Here is a 24239-nt window from a genome sequence, read left to right as displayed (position 1 = left end):
AGTCACTACATCCCATTACCCTCAGTCACTGCATCCCAGTACGCTCAGTCACTGCATCCCAGTACGCTCAGTCACAGCATCCCATTTCCCTCAGACACTGCATCCCATTTCCCTCAGACACTGCATCTGATTTCCATCAGTCACTGCATCCCATTTCCCTCAGTCATTGCATCCCATTTCCCACAGTCATTGCATCTCCTATCCCTCATTCACTGCATTCCATTAACCACAGTCACTGCATCGCGTTACCCTCAGTCACTGCATCACATTACCCTCAGCCAGAGCATCCCATTTCCCACATTCACTGCATCTCCTTTCCCTCAGTCAATGCTTCACATTCCACTGAGTCACTGCATCCCATTCCACAGTGTCACAGCATCCCATTTCACTCAGTGACTGCAACCCATTACCCTCAGTCACTGCATCCCATTTCACTCAGTCACTGCATCCCATTAACTTCAGTCGCAGGATCCCATTTCAAACAGACAATGCATCCCATTTCCCTCAGTCACTGCATCCCATTTCCCTCAGTCACTGCATCCCATTTCCATCAGTCACTGCATCCCATTTCCATCAGTCTTGGCATCTCATTTCCCTCAGTCACTGCATCCCATTTCCCTCAGTCACTGCAGCCCATTTCCCTCAGTCACTGCATCGCATTTCACTCAGTCACTGCATCACATTTCACTCAGTCACTGCATCACATTTCACTCAATCACTGCATCCCCTGTCCCACATTCACTGCATCCCATTTCCATCAGCCACTGTTTCCCCTATCTCTCAGACGCTGTATTCAATTTCCCACACTCACTGCATGCATTCCCCTCAGTCACTGCATCCCATTTCCCTCAGTCACTGCATCCCATTTCCCTCAGTCACTGCATCCCATTTCCCTCAGTCACTGCATCCCATTACCCTCAGTTACTGCATTCCATTTCACTCAGTCACTGCATCCCATTTCACTCAGTCACTGCAATACATTTCACTCACTGACTGCATCCCATTTCCGTCAGTCACTGCATCCCATTTCCCTCAGTCACTGCATCCCATTTCCAACAGTCACTGCATCGCATTTCACTCAGTCACTGCATCGCATTTCACTCAGTCACTGCATCCCCTTTCACTCAGTCACTGCATCACATTTCACTCAGTCACTGCAACACATTTCACTCAGTCACTGCAACACATTTCACTCAGTGACTGCATCCCATTTCCCTCAGTCACTGCATCTCATTTCACTCAGTCACTGCATCACATTTCACTCAATCACTGCATCCCATGTCCCACACTCACTGCGTCCCATTCCCCTCAGTCACTGCATCCCATTACCCTGAGTCACAGTATGCCATTTCCCACAGTCACTGCATCTCCTTTCCCTCTGTCACTGCACCCCACGTCCCTCAGTCGCTGCATCCCATTTCCCTCAGTCACTGCATCCCATGTCCCTCAGTCACTGCATCCCACGTCCCTCAGTCACTGCATCCCACGTCCCTCAGTCACTGCATCCCATTTCACTCAGTCACTGCATCCCATTTCCCTCAGTCAGTGCATCCCATGTCCCTCAGTCACTGCATCCCATGTCCCACAGTCACTGCATGTCATTTCACTCAATCACTGCATCCCATTTCACTCAGTCAGTGCGTCCCTTTTCGGTCAGGCACTGTCTCGCATTTCCCTCAGTCACTGCACCCCAAGCCCGCTCGGGCACTGATTCCCTATTAACTCAGTCACTCCTTCCCAGTACCTCTGTCACTGCATCCCATGTCCCTCAGTCACTGCATCCCATGTCCCTCAGTCACTGCATCCCATGTCCCTCAGTCACTGCATCTCATTTCACTCAGTCACTGCATCTCATTTCACTCAGTCACTGCATCTCATTTCACTCAGTCACTGCATCCCATTCCACTCAGTCACTGCATCCCATTCCACTCATCCACTGCATCACAGTTCACTCAGTGACTGAATCACAGTTCACTCAGTGACTGAATCACAGTTCACTCAGTCACTGCATCCCATTGTCCTCAGTCACTGCATCCCATTTCCATCAGTCAGTGCATCCCATTTCCCACAGTCACTGCATCTCCGTTCCTCAATCACTGCATGTCATTTCACTCAGTCTCTGCAGCCCATTTCACCTCAGTCACTGCATCCCATTACCATCAGTCACTGCATCCCAGTACGCTCAGTCACTGCATCCCAGTACGCTCAGTCACAGCATCCCATTTCCCTCAGACACTGCATCCCATTTCCCTCAGACACTGCATCTGATTTCCATCAGTCACTGCATCCCATTTCCCTCAGTCATTGCATCCCATTTCCCACAGTCATTGCATCTCCTATCCCTCATTCACTGCATTCCATTAAACACAGTCACTGCATCGCGTTACCCTCAGTCACTGCATCACATTACCCACATTCACTGCATCTCCTTTCCCTCAGTCAATGCTTCACATTCCACTGAGTCACTGCATCCCATTCCACAGTGTCACTGCATCCCATTTCACTCAGTCACTGCATCCCATTAACTTCAGTCGCAGGATCCCATTTCAAACAGACACTGCATCCCATTTCCCTCAGTCACAGCATCCCATTTCCATCAGTCACTGCATCCCATTTCCATCAGTCTTGGCATCTCATTTCCCTCAGTCACTGCATCCCATTTCACGCAGTCACTGCATCCCATTCCACTCAGTCACTGCATCCGATTTCACTCAGTCAGTGCGTCACATTTCACTCAGCCACTGTATCCCATTTCCCTCAGTCACTGCACCCCAAGCCCGCACGGGCACTGCCTCACTATTAACTCAGTCACTCCTTCCCAGTACCTCAGTCACTGCATCGCATTTCACTCAGTCACTGCATCCCATTTCACTCAGTCACTGCATCCATTTCCGTCAGTCACTGCATCCCATCACCCTCAGTCACTGCATCCATTTCCACCAGTCACTGCATCCCATTTCACACAGCCACTGCATCCCATTTCACACAGCCACTGCATCCCATTTCACACAGCCACTGCATCCCATTTCACTCAATGCTTCACTTTACACTCAGTCAGAGCATCCCATTTCCATCCGTCACCGCCTCCCATTTCCTCAGTCACTGCATCTCCTTTCCACAGTCACGGCAATCCCATTTCACTCAGTCACTGCATCTCCTTTCCATCAGTCACTGCGTCCCAATTCCCAGTCACTGCGTCCCATTTCCCTCAGTCAGTGCATCACATTTCCCTCAGTCACTGCATCCCATTCCCCTCAGTCACTGCATCCATTGTCCTCAGTCACTGCATCCCATTGTCCTCAGTCACTGCATCCCATTGTCCTCAGTCACTGCATCCCATTGCCCTCAGTCACTGCATCCCATTGCCCTCAGTCACTGCATCCCATTGCCCTCAGTCACTGCATCCCATTGTCCTCAGTCACTGCATCCCATTGTCCTCATTCACTGCATCCCATTTCACTCAGTCACTGCATCCCATTACCCTCATTCACTGCATCCCATTTCACTCAGTCACTGCATCCCATTACCCTCAGTTACTGCATCCCATTTCACTCAGTCACTGCATCCCATTTCACTCAGTCACTGCATCCCATTACCTTCAGTCGCAGGATCCCAATTCCAACAGACACTGCATCCCATTTCCGTCAGTCACTGCATCCCATTTCCCTCAGTCACTGCATCGCATTTCCTTCAGTCACTGCATCCCAGTTCACTCAGTCTCGGCATCTCATTTCCCTCAGTCACTGCATCCCATTTCCCTCAGTCACTGCATCCCATGTCCGTCAGTCACTGCATCCCATGTCCCTCAGTCACTGCATCCCACGTCCCTCATTCACTGCATCCCACGTCCCTCATTCACTGCATCCCACGTCCCTCAGTCACTGCATCCCATTTCACTCAGTCACTGCATCCCATTTCCCTCAGTCAGTGCATCCCATGTCCCTCAGTCACTGCATCCCATGTCCCACAGTCACTGCATGTCATTTCACTCAGTCAGTGCGTCCCTTTTCGGTCAGGCACTGTCTCCCATTTCCCTCAGTCACTGCACCCCAAGCCCGCTAGGGCACTGATTCCCTATTAACTCAGTCACTCCTTCCCAGTACCTCTGTCACTGCATCCCATGTGCCTCAGTCAGTGCATCCCATGTCCCTCAGTCACTGCATCCCATTTCCGTCAGTCACCGCATCCCATTTCCCTCAGTCACTGCATCCCATTTCCCTCAGTCACTGCATCCCATTTCCCTCAGTCACTGCATCCCATTTCCCTCAGTCACTGCATCGCATTTCACTCAGTCACTGCATCACATTTCACTCAGTCACTGCATCACATTTCACTCAATCACTGCATCCCATGTCCCACATTCACTGCATCCCATTTCCATCAGTCACTGTTTCCCGTATCTCTCAGACGCTGTATTCAATTTCCCACACTCACTGCATCCCATTCCCCTCAGTCACTGCATCCCATTACCATGAGTCACAGTATGCCATTTCCCACAGTCACTGCATCCCATGTCACTCAGTCACTGCATCCCATGTCCCTCAGTCACTGCATCCCATGTCACTCAGTCACTGCATCCCATTGTCCTCAGTCACTGCATCCCACTTCATTCAGTCACTGCATCTCATTTCACTCACTGACTGCATCCCATTTCCGTCAGTCACTGCATCCCATTTCCCTCAGCCACTGCATCCCATTTCCAACAGTCACTGCATCGCATTACACTCAGTCACTGCATCGCATTTCACTCAGTCACTGCATCCCCTTTCACTCAGTGACTGCAACACATTTCACTCACAGACTGCATCCCATTTTCCTCAGTCACTGCATCTCATTTCACTCAGTCACTGCATCCCATTTCACTCAATCACTGCATCCCATTTCCAACAGTCACTGCAGCCCATTTCACTCAGTCACTGCATCACATTTCACTCAGTCACTGCATCACATTTCACTCAATCACTGCATCACATTTCACTCAATCACTGCATCCCATTTTCATCAGTCACTGTTTCCCGTATCTCTCAGACGCTGCATTCAATTTCCCAGACTCACTGCATCCCATTCCCCTCAGTCACTGCATCCCATTTCCCTCAGTCACTGCATCACATTTCCCTCAGTCACTGCATCACATTTCCCTCAGTCACGGCATCACATTTCCCTCAGTCACTGTTTCCCGTATCTCTCAGACGCTGTATTCAGTTTCCCACACTCACTGCATCCCATTCCCCTCAGTCACTGCATCCCATTACCCTGAGTCACAGTATGCCATTTCCCACAGTCACTGCAGCTCCTTTCCCTCAGTCACTGCATCCCATGTCCCTCAGTCACTGCATCCCATGTCCCTCAGTCACTGCATCCCATTTCCCTCAGTTACTGCGTCACATTTCCATCAGACACTGCAGCTCATGTCGCTCAGTCACTGCATCCCATTTCCATCAGTCACTGCAGCTCATGTCACTCTGTCACTGCATCTCATGTCACTCTGTCACTGCATCACATTTCCATCAGACACTGCATCTCATTTCACTCATTCACTGCATCCCATTTCACGCAGTCACTGCATCCCATTCCACTCTGTCACTGCATCTGATTTCACTCAGTCAGTGCGTCACATTTCACTCAGGCACTGTATCCCATTTCCCTAAGTCACTGCACCCCAAGCCCGCACGGGCACTGCATCCCTATTAACTCAGTCACTCCTTCCCAGTACCTCAGTCACTGCATCGCATTTCACTCAGTCACCGCCTCCCATTTCACTCAGTCACTGCATCCATTTCCATCAGTCACTGCATCCCATCACCCTCAGTCGCAGCATCCCATTTCCCACAGACACTGCATTTCCTTTCCCCAAGTCAGAGCATCTCATTTCCACCAGTCACTGCATCCCATTTCACACAGCCACTGCATCCCATTTCACTCAAAGCTTCACTTTACACTCAGTCAGAGCATCCCATTTCCATCCGTCACCGCCTCCCATTTCCTCAGTCACTGCTTCTCCTTTCCACAGTCACGGCAATCCCATTTCAATCAGTCACTGCATCTCCTTTCCATCAGTCACTGCATCCCATTTCCCTCAGTCACTGCATCACATTCCCCTCAGTCACTGCATCCCATTGTCCTCAATCACTGCATCCCATTGTCCTCAATCACTGCATCCCATTGCCCTCAGTCACTGCATCCCATTGTCCTCAGTCGCTGCATCCCATTGTCCTCAGTCGCTGCATCCCATTGTCCTCAGTCGCTGCATCCCATTGTCCTCAGTCACTGCATCCCATTGTCCTCAGTCACTGCATCCCATTGCCCTCAGTCACTGCATCCCATTGCCCTCAGTCACTGCATCCCATTGTCCTCAGTCACTGCATCCCATTGTCCACCCTAAGGAAGACAAACCCACGTAACATATCTAGTGACTTAAAACATACTCTATTGTTGCCCAAGGTGGAGAGCTGGATGAACACAGCAGGTCAAGCAGCACCAGAGAAGCAAGAAAGCTGATGTTTCGGAACGAGACCCTACTTCAGAAAATTGGCGCTGGAGAATCTGACACAACAAGGTGAAGAGCCGGATGATACTGCTTGGCCTGCTGTGTTCATCCAGCTTTACACCTTCTTATCTCAGATTCTCCAGCATCTGCAGTTCCTCCTACCTCTATTGTTGCCCTTTCACTTTCCTGAACTAATATGAGCCAGTAGTTTTGTGTAGGCTCGTGTAATCTTACGCTTATTGGCCTGTACAAAATCCTGAATTAATTTTGATCGACTGACGGGAGGAGAGATGAATTTTTTCGAAATTTTTGATTTCTACCAATTTGCAGAGGGCATCGTGGGCGATTGAAGGACAGTGTTATTATCCTCCAGGTCTGCGGACTGCGTCATTACCAACTTGCCCATTTGCATATACATACAATATTCATTATGTACCAATGAAACATAATAAACCAATACTACGTACTAAAAACAACGCTCACATATCAATGGAAATTTAAATATTTATCATAGAGTTTGAAGAATTGAATTCAATGATACAAAGCAAAAACCAGTGAAGATGAGTGCAGTTGGTCAGCACTTTTGCCACTAAGTGGAGGTTGGCAGTTTGAGGCCACCCAGGAACAAGCAAGCTCTGTCTAACTCCAAGGGCAGCACGGTGGCTCAGTGGTTAGCACTGCTGACTCACAGCGCCAGGGACCCAGGTTCGATCCCACCGTTGGACGATTTTCTGTGCGGAGTTTGTACATTCTGCCCATGCCTGCATGGGTTCCTGCTGGGTGCTCTGGTTTCCTCCCACAGTCCAAAGATGTGCAGGCTCGGTGTATGGGCCATGCCAAACTTGCCCATTGTGTTTAGGGATGTGCAGATTAGGTGTGTTAGTCATGGGAAATGTAGGGTTACTGAGGAAAGGGTCAGGGGATGAGTCAGGGTGAGATGCTCTTTGGAGCGTGGCCGTGGACTTCTTGGGTCAAAAGGGGCTTGTTTCCACACCGTAGGGATTCTATGATATGGAAGTATCTTTTGAAGTGGACATTCATGGGTATGCTGTAACAGAGACCTTGAAATACTGCACAACAAATATTTGGAACTAGACTGTCAATTCAGACATAGCATCAAAAAAGGTCATGGAAGTTGTCACCGATATAAAGCAGGATTGATGAAAATCCAGCAGGAAATGGTGTCAAAAGGCACAGTATCTTTTATTCATCTCCAGTTATTTTGTCCAAGGCACTGGATGCTGGCAGGATTGAAACATTTAAGAAATGCTTCACAAATCACATATAAGGACCTGCACATCTTTGAACAATGGGAGGAAACTGCAGCACATGGCAGAAGCCCCTCGCAGACGCGGGGAGGACGTGTCAATTCCACACAGATCGTTACCCAAGACTGGAATCTCAATTGGCTCCCCAGTGCATGAGCAACTCTAACCAGTGAGCAACTACCTTGCCCAGAAGGGGTTTTATAAGCGCATACATTATTTCCATTAAGACAGATCCAATCCTCTGTGTCCAATCAAAATAACATATTGTAGATATCATGACAACAATCATAAATGATTTTGAATAAGTAAATCAAAAAAATTGAAATAGTTTCCAAGCCGAAATACTAGATATGGTGCAGTTAAGATGAACAGCGCAACAACAAAAAGGCCATATTTTATGTGACGATCGGTAACACTTGAAAACTTGCAACAATTTGTCGCCAGTAGTGCTCTGAAGTGGCTTGATGATGCACTCCTTCAGACACTGGAATGAAACTCCAAACATCACAAATTCTCCTTCAATACCGTGTTGATTGCATCAATCAAGAGTGACTGCATCAACCTGAGTTTATGGGCCTGACTGGAAACCCACACAACATGCATAAACAAAAAAATAATCTAAGGTGACAGGAGAAAAAAATGTATGTATGCAACGTCTTTGAAAAGCAATTATTTGTAGCGGCTGCAAGCCCATAAGGAATCTCGTTTCGCAGATTATATTCATTTGCACTGCAGGTCATGCCAGTCAGAATCAGTTTTCGTTTCATGACAGACAACTAAAATGTCCATTACAATGAACGTTGGTTGATCAGAAGATTTTAAGTAAGGACTATGTCTTGTGTGAGCTGACGGCATTAGGGGATGGAGAAGGTACATGCACTGCTGGCATCTTGACACCATTGAATGAGCAAGCGTGGACGCAAAGGTTGTAACAAGTAACAATTGTACAGGCAATATCTTTTGAGCTCCTTCCGAGCAGGCCTGGAATACTCTAAAGCTGTGCCAGACCCTCACTTCCTCCACCTTACGTACACTGCCTTTTCTTTTTGACAAGAAGCACCTCTGTACCCGTCATCCAAGGCTCCTGAATCTTACCCCTTCTTATCTGTCTCAGAGGAACAAATTTATACATCACTCGCAACAACTGCTCCTTGAACAGCCTCCACATGTCTGCTGCGCCCTTTCTGTGGAACAATTGCTCCCAATCTGTACTTCCCAACTCCTGTCTGATAGCATCATAGTTTCCTTGACCCCAGTGAAATATCTTCCCCTGGTAACTGCTCCTTTCACTTTCCATGGCTATGGTAAATGTGAGGCTCTTGCGGTCACTGTCGCCAAAGTGTTCTCCCACCACGAGATCTGACACCTGTCCTGGCTCATCGCCGAGCACCAAATCCAAAATGGCCTCCCCCCTCGGCCTGTCCACATACTGAGTCAGGAAACCCTCCTGAACACACCTGACAAAAACGGCTCCATCCAAACCATCTGCACTCAGGAGGTTTCAATCTATATTGGGAAAGTTGAAGTCACCCATAACAACAACCCTGATACGTTTGCACTTTTCAACAATCTGCCGGCCAATGAGTTCTTCGATCTCCCAACCGCTATTTGGGGTCCGTAGAAAACCCCCAGTGAAGTGACTGCTGCCTTGCTGTTCCGAACTTCCACCCACACTGGCTCAGTCGACAAACCTTCCTTGGCAACCTCAGCCCATACCACCACAGTAGACAAGTCCTCAAAGGTTCTTTCAGCCGCCGTTATACTGTCCTTGACCAACAAAGCCACACCTCCCCCTCTTTTACCACCTTCCCAGACCTTAATGAAAGATCTAAACACGAGAACCTGCAACATCCATTCCTGACCCTCCTCTATCCATGCCTCCGAAATGGCCACAACATCGAAGTCCCAGGTACCTATCCAAGCTGCAACCTCACCTACATTATTCCGGATACTCCCGGCATTAAAGTCGTCACACTTCAATCCAGCTTGCTGTCTGCCAGCACACTCCTGTGACAGTGAGGTCCTGACCATGTCCTCCCTACGCTCATCCTCCTGTGTACTGGGACTACACCTCAGTTTCCCATCCCCCTTCTGAGCTAGTTTAAATCCACCCGAATGGCACTAGCCAATTTTCCACCCAGGATATTTGTGCCCCTCTGGTTCAAGTGGAGACCGTCCTGTTTGTCCAGGTCCCACCTTCCCCAGAATGAGCCCCAATTGTCCATGTACCTGAAGCCCTCCCACCTGCACCATCCCTGCAGCCACGTCTTCAGCTGAAATCTCTCCCTGTTCTTTGCCTCGCTATCACGTGGTACGGGTGACAAACCAGAGATGACCACTCTGCTTGTTCTAGCTCTCGGCTTCCACCCTAGCTCCCTCAAATCCTGCCTGACATCCCTATCCCTCTTTCTACCTATGCCGTTGGTGCCTATGTATATCACGACTTGGGGCTGGTCAGCCTCTCCCGTCAGGACCCTAAACACACGATCCGAGACATCACAGACCCTGGCACCTGGTCGGCAACACACCAATCGTGAGTCTCTTTCGTTCCCGGCAAATCTTCTATCAGTCCCTCTAACTATTGAGTCCCCAATGACTGTCACTCTCTTCCTATCCCCGCTCCCCTTCTGTGCAAGAGGGACAGACTCTGTGCCAGAGACCTGCACCCTACTGCATACCCCTGCGAAGTCGTCCCCGGAACAGTATCCAAAATGGTATAGTTGTTTTTCAGGGGAGCTACCGCAGGGGATTTCAGGGGAACGACCACAGGGGAAGGTTAGTCAAGCTACACCGGGTAAATGTGCATTTTTGGCTGAAGAAACATGTGTTTCAATGTGAGCTAATGGAAGAAGCCATGGAGTCAAAGCTAAACATTTCGACAATAAGACAACCATTCTTAAAAGCAGCATACAGCGTGAAAAAGAAATGAGCTGCTTTAATATCCACTTAAAATTTATGTGGAATATCAGATGGAATTTTCTTATCGACTCCATTGTGCAATCATGTCGAGCTAAAAATGTTAACTGCATTAATTAATACTAACCAGAAACGGACTTTGTTGTAAATGGTTTGACGGTTTTCTGTATCTGGAACATCCCTTTTCCTTCTCCAACGAAGATCGTACCAACCTATGGTACCAAACTGTGAGTCAAACGGATGGGACACGTAATCTTTAAATTTCTCATCAAAACAGTCTAATCGTATGGTTCTGTGCAATAAAAGAGAAAGAATAAACATGTTTCCAACAATTTTGCTGATGTTTATGAACAGAATGCTCAAATTCAAAAAGTTTGGGCTGGCATGTCTGCTTCCTCCAGCCTGTTTAAACTGTTCCATTCAATGTGAAATTTGTCATAAGTTTTAGCACACAGGTCTATGTGATCTGCGCCACCACCTTCTATTAGTCATACATGCTTTCCCCCTCTTCCTGTAATACATTCCTTGAAGTGTTCAATGAGATTTTGATTTTAAATCTTATCGTCATATTCTTTTGATTCTCAAGCATCAATGAATCTGATGTTGCCGCCATTCCATGCAGTGCACAGCACGTCAAACAGGAGTCTTACTCTTGCCATGAGCACTGAGGTAGTATGGGGTCACAACTGTCTCATAGTTCAGAATGAAATTCTACATATAGGGCTATGAAGAGTCATGCAGTTAATTTTATTTGATATGCTATTTCTTTTCTTCACAAATATGCTGGATTTAAAGTGATCTTCACCCTCATTTAAAATGAATTCAATATCCAACCATCTGTAAAACTAGCATATCCAAATTTTAATTTGAGTTCAGTGTTACACAAATATATGACTTTTTTAAAAATTATTTTCGAGTCAACATTAACATTTCATTCCCTGACAACGGGTGAACTTACTTTTAAACTCCAATTTTCCTTCGGTATTAATGGAGAGGTGGGCCTTTTTGCAAGCACCGAAAGGCTGGACCAGTTTATGCTAAAACTTACGGAACTGTAAGTTTCACAAATATGTTCCTATTAAACACTAATTCCTATTGAAGCAGTATGAAGCTAAATTCATTCAACTGGACAGCAAAAATGGTCAAGATTTTAAAAGCAAGCAACTATTTTGAAGTCACTCTTCGAACTAAATTCCATCTTGGTGTCTGAGAGTCCATAGGTTCCTCACTCTCAACGAACCATTCAACTTTCATGCAATTACTGAAACACACAGACAAAAAACATCAATGTTAACAGTCACTAAGATTTTGAGAGCGATTTGGAATTCGTACTCAATACCCCCTGGGGAAAATCTGTTCCAATCTGGATAGTACTCACTTATCACCATCCCACCTACCTTCCCTACCACCTCCTCCCCCTCAAAACTATTTGTTTCTGAGCTCCCTTCCACCCTCCATTTCTCAGGAAGGGTCCTGACCCAAAACCTCAACTTTCCTCAGCCTCTGATGCTGCCTGCCCTGCTGTGTTCCTCCAGCTCCACAATGTGTTATCTCAGACACCAACATTGGCAGTTCTTACTATCTGGATAACTCATTCTCACCTTGTCACAAGTGATTTATACTCATTATCTTTTCAGATGACGCATGTACATGTATATACATAAATATACATATTGCACTTTTATGCCTGAACCACTAACCGAGAGGATATTTTAAAAGAGTCTCTTCATATCTGCATGAAAGAGAAATCATCAAGGTCATAACTTTCATTTTAGGAATAACTCGAACATTCAAAGTACTCACAGTCAGTGTCCCATTTCCTTGACCAGTCAATTTGATGTGAATCTTTCTTCCAAGTGGAAACTATAACAGCAATTATATTTGAGAGTCAAACACTTCATTGCATCACCAATATTTCCTTGTCTGTTTGAAACATAAGATAATGAAATAATCATGGACAGATTGGCCAACAGTGTAATTTAATGTGTGTTATGGCAACTCAAAATCACAACCATTGAAGTGATCTTTAAAAAGCTACTGTCATACAACAGAGCACTTTTTGAGATGCAGTGATGAACATACTTCCTGAGATGCAAATAATATATGCCAAATTAATTCCAAAGAATACCTTTACAATTAAAAAGAAGCTAAAAATCTCTTTACATTGCGAAGCTTGTCAGATTGCTATTAGTCAATGGAAATCGTTCAGAACAATTATTTATTCCCAGATGAAAAGGAAGTGTATACATTTCATGACAACAAAATGTGAGGCTGGATGAACACAGCAGGCCAAGCAGCATCTCAGGAGCACTTTTGTGCTCCTGAGATGCTGCTTGGCCTGCTGTGTTCATCCAGCCTCACATTTTGTTGTCTAGGATTCTCCAGCATCTGCAGTTCCCATCATCTCGTATACATTTCATTTCCACATCTTATCCAAGAGAGAAAAAAAAAACACCTTCATGAATGCATTGTCAAACAAGAAGACTCACAAAAAAAGTCATTTGGCCCATTGAATATTCCTCCATCATTCGGTGAGATCATGGTTGATCTCATTACATGTATCATGACACAGCATTTCCACCAAACCCTCCTTATAGCTAATACATTCCGATTCAAGTAACATCCTGGTAAATCTCTGTTTCTGGGCCATGCCTTGTCTTTCTAAATATTTTTTCAGTCATCTACAAATTTAGCCACAGCACATGCACCGCTTTCCTCCAAGTCATTAATAAACAAGCACAAGAGCTTTGGTTCCTTCAGCGCGTTCCTTCATTTGGTTCCTTCATTTCTTACTGACAAGCCAACCCTGGCATCTCTGTCCATTTGTATCGGAGATAATGGGAACTGCAGATGCTTCAGAATCCAAGATAACAAAGTGTGGATCTGGATGAACACAGCAGGATGAACACACAGAAGTAGAACGGTCTCGGCACAAAACGTCAGCTTTTACGCTCCTGAGATGCTGCTTGGCCTGCTGTGCTCATCCAGCTCCACACTTTGTTATCTCTGTTCATTTGCCTGTTCTTTCTATCGGACATGAATCATTGGCTATTTCGTTCCCAACACTTATCCCCTAACAACCACCTCTCTGTGATACCCAGAGTGATGTATCTGTCAATTTCAATCTGCACCACAAACTCATTCACTTTGTTTCATACACTCCCTGCAATTCAATACAAGATCTTCAGTCTGGCATTTACAGCCACCCTTCTTATCTGCTGCAGCTGAAGTGAGACTCCTGACCATTTCCATACTTTTTGTCCTATTACTTGCTCTGGAAACTTTGCTGAGCACTTACCAGCTTCTAACTTTTTCCACAATTTTCCATGCAACTGAGCTCACCCACTCCACACTTTTTATTTTTACGCCCTAGCCCCAGACCTAGCTCTGTATTTTGCGAGGATACTTGTCCCAATATGATTCTCGTCGAGCCTATAACACCAGAACGACTCCCTCCTTCCCCATACCCATGCCAATGTCCCATGAATTCAAACACATTTCTGCCATGCCACCATTTGAACAATGTACATCTATAATTATGTTCACACCGTGCCAAATTGCTCAGATAATAATCCAGAGATTATTACCATTCTGGTTCTGCTTTCTCACCTCAGCACCTCGGTGCTCATAATCCCTCAGCAGAACCTCTTTCCTCTTTCTTCCATATCAATGGTACCTGTGTGGTCCACGATAGCTGGATTTCTACTCCTCCCACTTCAAGTTCCTTTGTAGCCGAGATGGAATCTCCTGAACCTGGGCACCAGGCAGGCAACACTACTTTCGAGACTCTCGATCCTGGTCACAACGAACAGTGTTCATTCCCCTAACTATACTACCTCTGATTATAACTACATTTCACTTTTTATTCCCTCTTCAATGTCCCCCTGTACCACAGTGCTACAGTCAGTTTACTCATCTTCCCTATACCCTGCACTCTCATCCACACAGGAAGAAAGAATCTCAAACCTGTTAGATAAGATCAAAGGCCAAGGTTCCTTCTGCACTACATCCTGAAACCTTCCACCTGCCCTGTTCTTTGTCATTGGCCACTGACCAAGTTTCAGCTAGTTAATCTAAGGTGTGTGACTGCCTCCTGAAGCACAGCATTCCCCGGTAACTGTCCCCCACATGATTTGTTGATTGGTAAAAACTGAGATTCCAGTTCATCAACCCTAAGCTGGAGTATGGGGCCTGACCACTCGCCCGTCATGTAGGTACAAATCATCATCTGGCCTGGCATCTCCATTTCAATTACTTCGCTCTTAATTTGATTTGAAAACATTCTGGTCTTTTAGTTTGTAGCCTGTAAATATTTCTCCGATTTACTTTCAATCTGAAAGCTACCGATAATAGATTCTTAAACCAGTAGCGATCACCAACCAATGAACCTGGTTCACCCTCTCGGTCCCTGATTCTGGCTTCAATTCACCCTGTCTCAAAAAAAATGCTTACGAACTATCAGGCAAAAACAGCAAGCAAATGGCACCTCTTACCCTCTGCACTGACTTACCGGATTGCCACCAAGTTCCCCAAAATATATATTCACTAGGTGCATTTCACTCGAGATGTGATCTCTCCTTCCAGAACGTGCAAAGTATACTGATCCATAGCAATATACTACCTTCAAAACCTCAGCTCTTAGCTTATTACTTTTGAGTACATTCTCAATGCTTTCTCCAAGTCCAAACACAACACATTTACTGGTTTTCCTCTATTAATTCTCCTCCCAAAACTTCCTCCAAAAACCCAAACAAATTAGCCAGACATAATTTCTCTTTCATCAGGCTATGGTGATTCTGTTTGATTAGATTCTGATTTTCCAAATGTTCTGCTACTATTTTCTTCATAGTTGATTGCCACATATTTCCAACAATAGATGTTAGGCTGGTTCGGTTGTAGTTATCTTCTTTTTGCCTCTCTCCTTTTTAAACAGGGATGTCACATCAGCAGTTTTCCAGCCCTCAGATGCTTCTCTGGAATCTAAACCTTTTTGGGAAATTACAGTCAAAGCAGACACCGACTCTGAAGCTCATTGTTTAGAATCTTAGAAAGTAAACCATCACGGCAAAGAGTCCAATCTGCTTTCACTCCATTAGATTGTCTACTGCTACTTTTCTCATGGTAGTGATGGTGTGGTAGTGATGTGTTTAATTCCTCCCTGTGTTCTTTAGTAATAAGGGGATCCTTGAAGTATCTTCCACTGTAAAGACTACCCTTTTCTCATTATCACTGATAATGGGAACTGCAGATGCTGGAGAATCCAAGATAACAAAGTGTGAAGCTGGATGAACACAGCAGGCCAAGCAGCATCTCAGGAGCACAAAAGCTGACGTTTCAGGCCTAGACCCTTTTCTCATTATCATTGTTTCTTGATTTAAAAATTAACCTGGCCGTTACAGCCTAGCATATGATTAATGGCATTACCTCTAAAACCTTCTTGGCTAAAGTGTTCAATAAATTGCTGCAACCTGAAAGAAGTAATTCTTCCCTGAATTAATGGGCAACCAATTTGAAAATGTGGCCTCTGGTCGTAAAATCTTTCACAAATAGGAGTAATCTCTACGGATATACACTATCAAGCCTCTTAAGAATCTTAAATGTTGAAAAAATAAGATTGTTTTCAATCTTAAAAACGCCAATGAACGTAGTCCCTGCCTGCCCAACTTTCCTAAGCATAGCAATCCCCTCCGCCATTTCTGAAATCAACCCAGTCAACATGAGGTGTACGGCCTCCGCAGCATTCGCTCTGTGGCTGTACATGACTTGTCAGTTACCATCTTGCTGCTACAACTCTACTTCTATTAACGATGCAGTCCTCTGTCCATCCGAACATACTACCGTTGAACACACGGGCTCTTTTCCTTCGAGACACCTTACGAGCTGTACCTTATCAAATGCTTTGTTGAAATCTCAATGTACGACATCAACTGGTGGTCCTTCATCAGTAATGTTTGTTTCCTTCTCAAAGCACTGTAGCAAGTTTGTCAAGTATTATTTCCCCGTTATGAAAGGATGTTCACTCTGTCGGATGTTATAGCACACTCAGTACCCTGTTATTTCATCTTTCATTGCCGGCATGAACATCTACCCAGGTTGACCTAAATTGGCAATACTTGCTTACTATTTTGTCCAAGTATCTTTGTAATAATGGTGTTATGTTCACCATCTTTCAATCCTCTGCGAATTTTCCACAATCTAAGGATTCTGGGAACATTATCATCAGTGCCTCCATTGTATCTGTCGCTGCGCTGTTCAACATGAGAGGATACAACTCATCACACACCTTGGATATTTTCTCTACTGATTGGAGTCATGTTTGGAATTCTGTGCAGTGACATTCACTTTTAACAGTTTGCTAAATACTACCAGGAACAGAAATTGTCATCCAGCTGCAACTAAACTAAAGCTTTCAGCACAGAAGGAAGTGTTTCAATTCATTATGAACCCAATAACTCCTGAAAAGGGCAATACAATTTGCCTCAGTCCATAAATGTTCTTCCTCCAACATCCTGAGATGCATCATCTGTATTTCTTCAAATTTACCACAGATTCTGTTTCAATCATCCTTTCAGCAATACGCATGACAACAATTCGGCATTTTTAGTCCCCCTGTAGCCTCCGTTGCACATGTGCATTGTTAGATGATTATTTATTTGCGTGCCTGCTTTTTTGCTCGAATGGATAAAGGTAAATTTCTGTTCTTTTGTCATCAGAGCTATTGCCTCCTCACTCTCATCTTCCTTGTTTTATCCTGTGCTGGAATATTTAATTTGTTGACATATCTGAAATATGTTGTTGAATGGATCGGGTTTTGTAACATTGCATTCCCCATAGACCACCTACCGATGCTGTTGCTTGTTCTCACAGTTATTATCTTGCAGAGTGGAAAATGCAGTTTGAAAGCAATGGAACATTATCGATCAAGAAGTTGATGCATAAATTGCTGCGATCTTCCAAACTACAAACTCACCTTCAATTCTTTCTCGGTCAGAGCATTATGCCGGCGCAAATGAATCGTGTTCTCAATGGGACTTCCAAAACCATGGAACTGAATTTTCATGTTGATTTCTTCTTCCCTCTTCAGAAATGCAAAGTAGTATCGTGATGAAGCTTCCAAGGCGATGATTGTGTCCTTCAATGAACGGAAAAGTGACTTTTAGATTCACGGAAATATTTCACTACTTCTATAGACATGAAAGGCAAACATTCTCCCTGCATATGACCCAGTCTCATTTTATCGTATCTTTCTCATTTTACATGCCACGGGATAATCATTGCAGTGTAACAGAAATGTTGATCATGGAAATTTATCACTGTTTTCATAAATAATGGCAAATTTTCAACATCTTGCAATTGTATGAAGGCTCAGTCTCATCACACCTCGCCTGCTGCACAAACACATTCTTACACTGCTTTCAATGTTAGGGCTGAAACAAAACACAATCATGACACAAATGCATCAACACCCCACTTTCAACAGGATCTGATATCCTTGCCAGGCACTGGAGGGGTTGCGGAGACTGGTGAGTGGATAAAGTCGTTCCTCTGTTCAAGCAGGAAAACAGGGACTTTCCAGGAAACTACAGACTGGTGAGTGTCTCATGTCTCAAAAGTATGGGCTAATAAGGGACAGCCAGCATGGTATTATGCAAGACAATAAAATGTGAGGCTGGATGAACACAGCAGGCCAAGCAGCATCTCAGGAGCACTTTTGTGCTCCTGAGATGCTGCTTGGCCTGCTGTGTTCATCCAGCCTCACATTTTATTGTCTTGGAGTCTCCAGCATCTGCAGTTCCCATTGTCTCTGGTATTATGCAAGGCAGGTTATGTCTTACCAAGTCAGTTGAAGTTTTCACGGAGGTGACAAGGGTGATCAATTCGGATCGAACAGTTGATAACATCTACATGGATTTTACGAAGGTTTTCAATAAGGTCCCTCATGGTATGCTCATCCAGAAGATTAAGATCCATGAGATCCATGGTGACTTGGCCTGTCCATATAAGGCAGACGGTAGCGGTGGAAGGCTGACAAAGATAACACAGTATAGGGCTGGAGGAACACAGCAGGCCAGGCAGCATCAACAATGTCAGCTTTCCTGTTCCTCTGATGCTGCCTGACCTGCTGCGTTCCTCCAGCTCCACACTTGGTTAACTCTGATTCCAGCATCTGCAGTTCTTGCCGTCTCAGTGGTGGAAAGCTGTTTTTCTGGCTGCAGCTCAGTGACGAGTGGTGTTCCGCATCGATGTGATTTCTGCTGTTTGTGATATGTGTAAATGACTTGGTTGCAAATGCAGATGGGGGATCACTAAGTTTGCAGATGATATAAGGACCAGTGGACTTGTGGACAGCATGGAAGGTTGTCAAAGGACACAGCAAGATACAGACCAATTGCAAATACGAGCGGAGAAATGGCCGATGGAATTTAATCTGGGCAGGCATGAGGTGTTGCATTTTAGGAGACCAAGTGTTAAGGAAAGGGATACACAGTTAATGGCAGGACCCCAAACAGCAGTGATGTCCAGAGGGATCTTGGGGTCCTAGACCATAACTCCCTGACAGTAGCCACACAAGTAGATAGGGTGGTCAAGAAGGCATATCGCATGCTTGCCTTTATTCATAGGGGAACTCAGTGCAAGAGTCAGGATGTCACATTGCAGCTTTACAAGACTTTGGTGAGACCACACAGAGTATTGCATTCAATTCTGGCCACCACATTACACTAAGGACGTGCAGGCTTTGGACAGGGTGCAGAAGAGATTTACCAGCATGCTGACTGGAATAGAGGGTATGAACGAGAGGGAGAAGCTGGAAAAACTCTTCATTTTCTCTGGAGCAGTAGAAGCTGAGGGCAGGCTTGATAGAAGTCTATAAAATTAGGAGATACATAAATACAGCTAACGGTCAGAAAATTTCTCCCCCGGAGTTGAAGTGTCCACTATTAGGGGGCATGCATTTAAGCTGAGAGGGGGGAAGTTCAAAAGAGATGTGAGGGGCAAATATTTCACACTGAGCATGTTAAAAGTGTGGAATACAGTGCCCGGGGTGGTAGTGGATGCAGATACGATGAAAGCATTTAAAAGGGACTTTTAGTTAAGTGCGCGAATAGGTAAGGAATGGAGGACTATGGATCAAGGACAGGCAGAAGGGATTATTTCATTTGTTGTCATGTTTGGCCCAACATGGTGGGCCAAAGGGCACATTCCTGTTGCTGTCGTGTTCCAAGTTTTATGCTCACTTGTATCATGATTACAAAAAGTAGGATTGGGAAGAATTTTTGAGAAGCGTTTGTGAACATTATTTCATGTAAGGACAAATGGGATAAGGATCAGGTGACACAGCACAAACAGATTTTGGAGCCCATGATGAATCATACGGACCTCACAAGCACCAATGATCAGAGGGATCTCAGGATCTTGATGTGTATGCCTGTTGATCCCCCAATGTAATGGACCAGGTCGTTGAAGTGGTTTGGAAGGCACATTGGATACTTGTCTTTATTAGACTTAATATTAAGTGATAGAGTTTCAGAATAGGCAGGGTATGTACAAAATGTTGGTTAGGCCCAACAGTGAAGTCAACGGTGAGAAAATACAGTGAGACTTGGACAACGATCAGGCTTGGCCTGATAAAGGTTAAGTTACATTTGCACCATACAAGTGCTAAGCAGCAATCAGCTCCAACAAGAGAGAATATGACCATATCAAAAAAATTCCATGTCCTTACCCTCACATCATCCTTACATTTATTTTTTTTTTAAACGTGCAAGTGCTATCCAAGCCATGCAAGGCTATGGGCCAGGTGTTGGAAATGAGGTTAGAACAATTCAGTGCTTGTCCTTGACTGTCACAGAATCCGTGAGCTGAAGAATGTATTTCTCCTGTATTGTAGACGACTCAGGTGCTTGGCTATTCACGAAACCAAGGTTAACACTGATCTAAAACTAAACTGGGTCAGTTATACAATCAGCAGTAGCCAGGTCCATGGTACAAACCACCCTGCTGTGGGACAGGGTCAGGCAAATCCAAGTGAGCGAACGTGGTTGGAGACTCATTCGTTGGGGGCATAGATTCTGTAGCCACATTTGAGACACCAGGGCTGCGTGTTGCATCCCTGCTGCCAAGGTCAAGGGCATCTCTGATTGGGTGCCAGAAATTCTTAAGGGGGAGGGTGAGCAGCCAGAGGCCACTGTGCACGTTGGTACCAATGACATAGGCAGAAAGAGGGATGACATCCTGCGGACTGTGTACAAGGAGTTAGCAAAGAGGCTGAAAGGCAGGACCGAGAGGGTAATAATTTATGGGTTACCACGAGTGCCACATGTTAGTGAGTTAAGTCAGAGAAAGATAGGTGAGATGAAAATGCATAGTTAAGGAGCTGGCACAGGGGGCTGGATTTCCGGTTCATGGATAATTGGGACCATTTCTGAGCAAGGGGTGACCTGTGTAAGAGGGATGGGAGGCAAGACGCTGTGAGCGGGTCAGGGCTGCGGAGGCCGGTCCCTGTGAGCGGATCAGGGCTGCGGGGGCCGGTCCCTGTGAGCGGGTCAGGGCTGCGGGGGCCGGTCCCTGTGAGCGGGTCAGGGCTGCGGGGGCCGGTCCCTGTGAGCGCGACAGGGCTGCGGGGGGCAAGTCGCTGAGAGCGGGTCAGGGCTGCGGGGGGCAAGTCGCTGTGAGCGGGTAAGGCCTGCGGGGGGCAAGTCGCTGTGAGCGGGTAAGGGCTGCGGGGGGCAAGTCGCTGTGAGCGGGAGAGGGCTGCAGGGGGCAAATCCCTGTCAGCACGACAGGGCTGCAGGGGCCAGTCCCTGTGAGCGGGTCGGGCTGCGGCGGCCAGTCCCTGTGAGCGGGACAGGGCTGCGGGGGCCAGTCCCTGTGAGCGGGACAGGGCTGCGGGGGCCTGTCCCCTGAGCGGGACATGGATGCGGGGGCCAGTCCCTGTGAGCGGGACAGGGCTGCGGGGGCCAGTCCCTGTGAGCGGGACAGGGCTGCAGGGGACAGTCCCTGTGAGCGAGTCAGGGCTGCGGGGGCCAGTCCCTGTGAGCGAGTCAGGGCTGCGGGGGCCAGTCCCTGTGAGCGGGACAGGGCTGCGGGGGCCAGTCCCTGTGAGCGGGACAGGGCTGCGGGGGCCAGTCCCTGTGAGCGGGACAGGGCTGCGGGGGCCAGTCCCTGTGAGCGGGACAGGGCTGCGGGGGACAGTCCCTGTGAGCGGGTCAGGGCTGCGGGGGACAGTCCCTGTGAGCGGGTTAGGGCTGCGGGGGACAGTCCCTGTGAGCGGGTCAGGGCTGCGGGGGACAGTCCCTGTGAGCGGGTCAGGGCAGCGGGGGACAGTCCCTGTGAGCGGGTCAGGGCAGCGGGGGCAAGTTCCTGTGAGCGGGTCAGGGCAGCGGGGGCCAGTCCCTGTGAGCGGGTCAGGGCTGCGGGGGACAGTCCCTGTGAGCGGGACAGGGCTGCGGGGGCAAGTCCCTGTGAGCGGGACAGGGCTGCGGGGGCCAGGCCCTGTGAGCGGGTCAGGGCTGCGGGGGCCAGTCCCTGTGAGCGGGACAGGGCTGCGGGGGACAGTCCCTGTGAGCGGGTCAGGGCTGCGGGGGCCAGTCCCTGTGAGCGGGACAGGGCTGCGGGGGCCAGTCCCTGTGAGCGGGACAGGGCTGCGGGGGCCAGTCCCTGTGAGCGGGACAGGGCTGCGGGGGCCAGTCCCTGTGAGCGGGTCAGGGCCGTGGATGCCAGTCGCTGTGAGCGGGTCAGGGCTGCGGAGGCCAGTCCCTGTGGCGGAACAGGGCTGCGGGGGCCAGTCCATGTCAGCGGGACAGGGCTGCGGGGGACAGTGCCTGTGAGCGGGACAGGTCTGCGGAGGCCAGTCCCTGTGATCGGGTGAGGGCTGCGGTGGCAAATAGCTGTCAGGGGGTCAGGGCTGCGGGGACCAGTCCCTGTGAGCGGGTCAGGGCTGCGGGGACCAGTCCCTGTCAGGGGGTCAGGGCTGCGGGGGCCAGTCCCTGTGAGCGGGTCAGGGCTGCGGGGGCCAGTCCCTGTGAGGGGGTCAGGGCTGCGGGGGCCAGTCCCTGTGAGCGGGTCAGGGCTGCGGGGGCCAGTCCCTGTGAGTGGGCGAGGGCTGCGGTGGCAAATAGCTGTCAGCGGGACGGGGCTGCGGGGGCCATTCCCTGTGAGCGGGTGAGGGCTGCGGTGGCAAATAGCTGTCAGGGGGTCAGGGCTGCGGGGGCCAGTCCCTGTGAACGGGTCTGGGCTGCGGTGGCAAATAGCTGTCAGGGGGTCAGGGCTGCGGGGGCCAGTTCCTGTGAGCGGGTCAGGGCTGCGGGGGCCAGACCCTGTGAGCGGGTCTGGGCTGCGGTGGCAAATAGCTGTCAGGGGGTCAGGGCTGCGGGGGCCAGTCCCTGTGAGCGGGTCAGGGCTGCGGGGGCCAGACCCTGTGAGCGGGTCTGGGCTGCGGGGGACAGTCCCTGTGAGCGGCTCAGGGCTGCGGGGGACACTCCCTGTGAGCGGCTCAGGGCTGCGGGGGACAGTCCCTGTGAGCAGGACAGGGCTGCGGGGGACAGTCCCTGTGAGCGGCTCAGGGCTGCGGGGGACAGTCCCTGTGAGCGGGACAGGGCTGCGGGGGACAGTCCCTGTGAGCGGGACAGGGCTGCGGGGGCAAATCGCTGTCAGCGGGTCAGGGCTGCGGAGGCCAGTCCCTTTGAGCGGGTCAGGGCTGCGGGGGCAAATCGCTGTGAGCGGGTCAGGGGTGCGGTGGCAAATAGCTGTCAGCGGGTCAGTGGTGCGGGAGACAGGGCTGCGGTGGCAATTAGCTGTCAGCGGGTCAGGGGTGCGGGGGACAGTCCCTGTGACCGGCTCAGGGCTGCGGGGGACAGTCCCTGTGAGCGCGTCAGGGCTGCGGGGGGCAAGTCGTTGTGAGCGCGACAGGGCTGCGGGGGGCAAGTCGCTGTGAGCGGGTCGGGGCTGCGGGGGGCAAGTCGCTGTGAGCGGGTCGGGGCTGCGGGGGGCAAGTCGCTGTGAGCGGGTCAGGGCTGCAGGGGGCCAGTCCCTGTGAGCGGGTCAGGGCTGCAGGGGGCCAGTCGCTGTGATCGGGTCAGGGCTGCAGGGGGCCAGTCCCGGTGCGCGGGTCAGGGCTGCGGGACCCAGTCCCTGTCAGAGGGTCAGGGCTGCAGGGGCAAGTCGCTGTGAGCGGGTCAGGGCTTCGGGGCCCAGGCCGCTTTGAGCGGGTCAGGCCTGCGGGGCCCGGTCCCTGGAAACGGGTCAGGGCAGCGGCGGCAAGCCGCTTCGAGCGGGTTAGGGCTGTGGGGGCAGGCCGCTGCGAGCGGGTCTGGGCTGCGGGGGCAATACGCTGTGAGCGGGACAGCGCTGATGGGGCCAAGTCGCTGCGAGCGGGAGAGGGTGCCGGGGCCCAGTCCTGTGCGCGGGACAGGGCTGCGGGGCCCAGGCCGCTGTGAGCGGGTCAAGGCGGCGGGGCCCAGTCCCTCCAGCGGGTGAGGAGGGCGGGGGCAGGTCGCTGCGAGCGGGTCAGGGCGGCGGGGGCCCGTCCCTGTGAGCGGGACACGGCTGCGGGGAGGCAATACCATGTG

General features: G+C 48.9%; 1 long non-coding RNA gene across 1 annotated transcript in view; it reads right to left on the bottom strand.

Moving 5' to 3' along the window:
* Window positions 1-12481: 12481 nt before the first annotated feature.
* LOC132207585 (uncharacterized) overlaps window positions 12482-24239 on the bottom strand; it is a 31571-nt gene continuing 19813 nt past the window's right edge. The window contains exons 2-3 of the long non-coding RNA XR_009443598.1: window positions 17642-17803; window positions 12482-12534 (exon numbers count right to left, since the gene is read on the bottom strand). This is a non-coding gene — a long non-coding RNA (uncharacterized LOC132207585). The remainder of the gene's footprint in view (window positions 12535-17641; window positions 17804-24239) is intronic.

The sequence above is a fragment of the Stegostoma tigrinum genome, unplaced genomic scaffold, assembly GCF_030684315.1.
Source record: "Stegostoma tigrinum isolate sSteTig4 unplaced genomic scaffold, sSteTig4.hap1 scaffold_104, whole genome shotgun sequence".
NCBI classification, from domain to species: Eukaryota; Metazoa; Chordata; class Chondrichthyes; order Orectolobiformes; family Stegostomatidae; genus Stegostoma; species Stegostoma tigrinum.
Note: the sequence above shows the minus strand (reverse complement) of the source record. Positions and strands in the feature narration are given on the sequence as shown.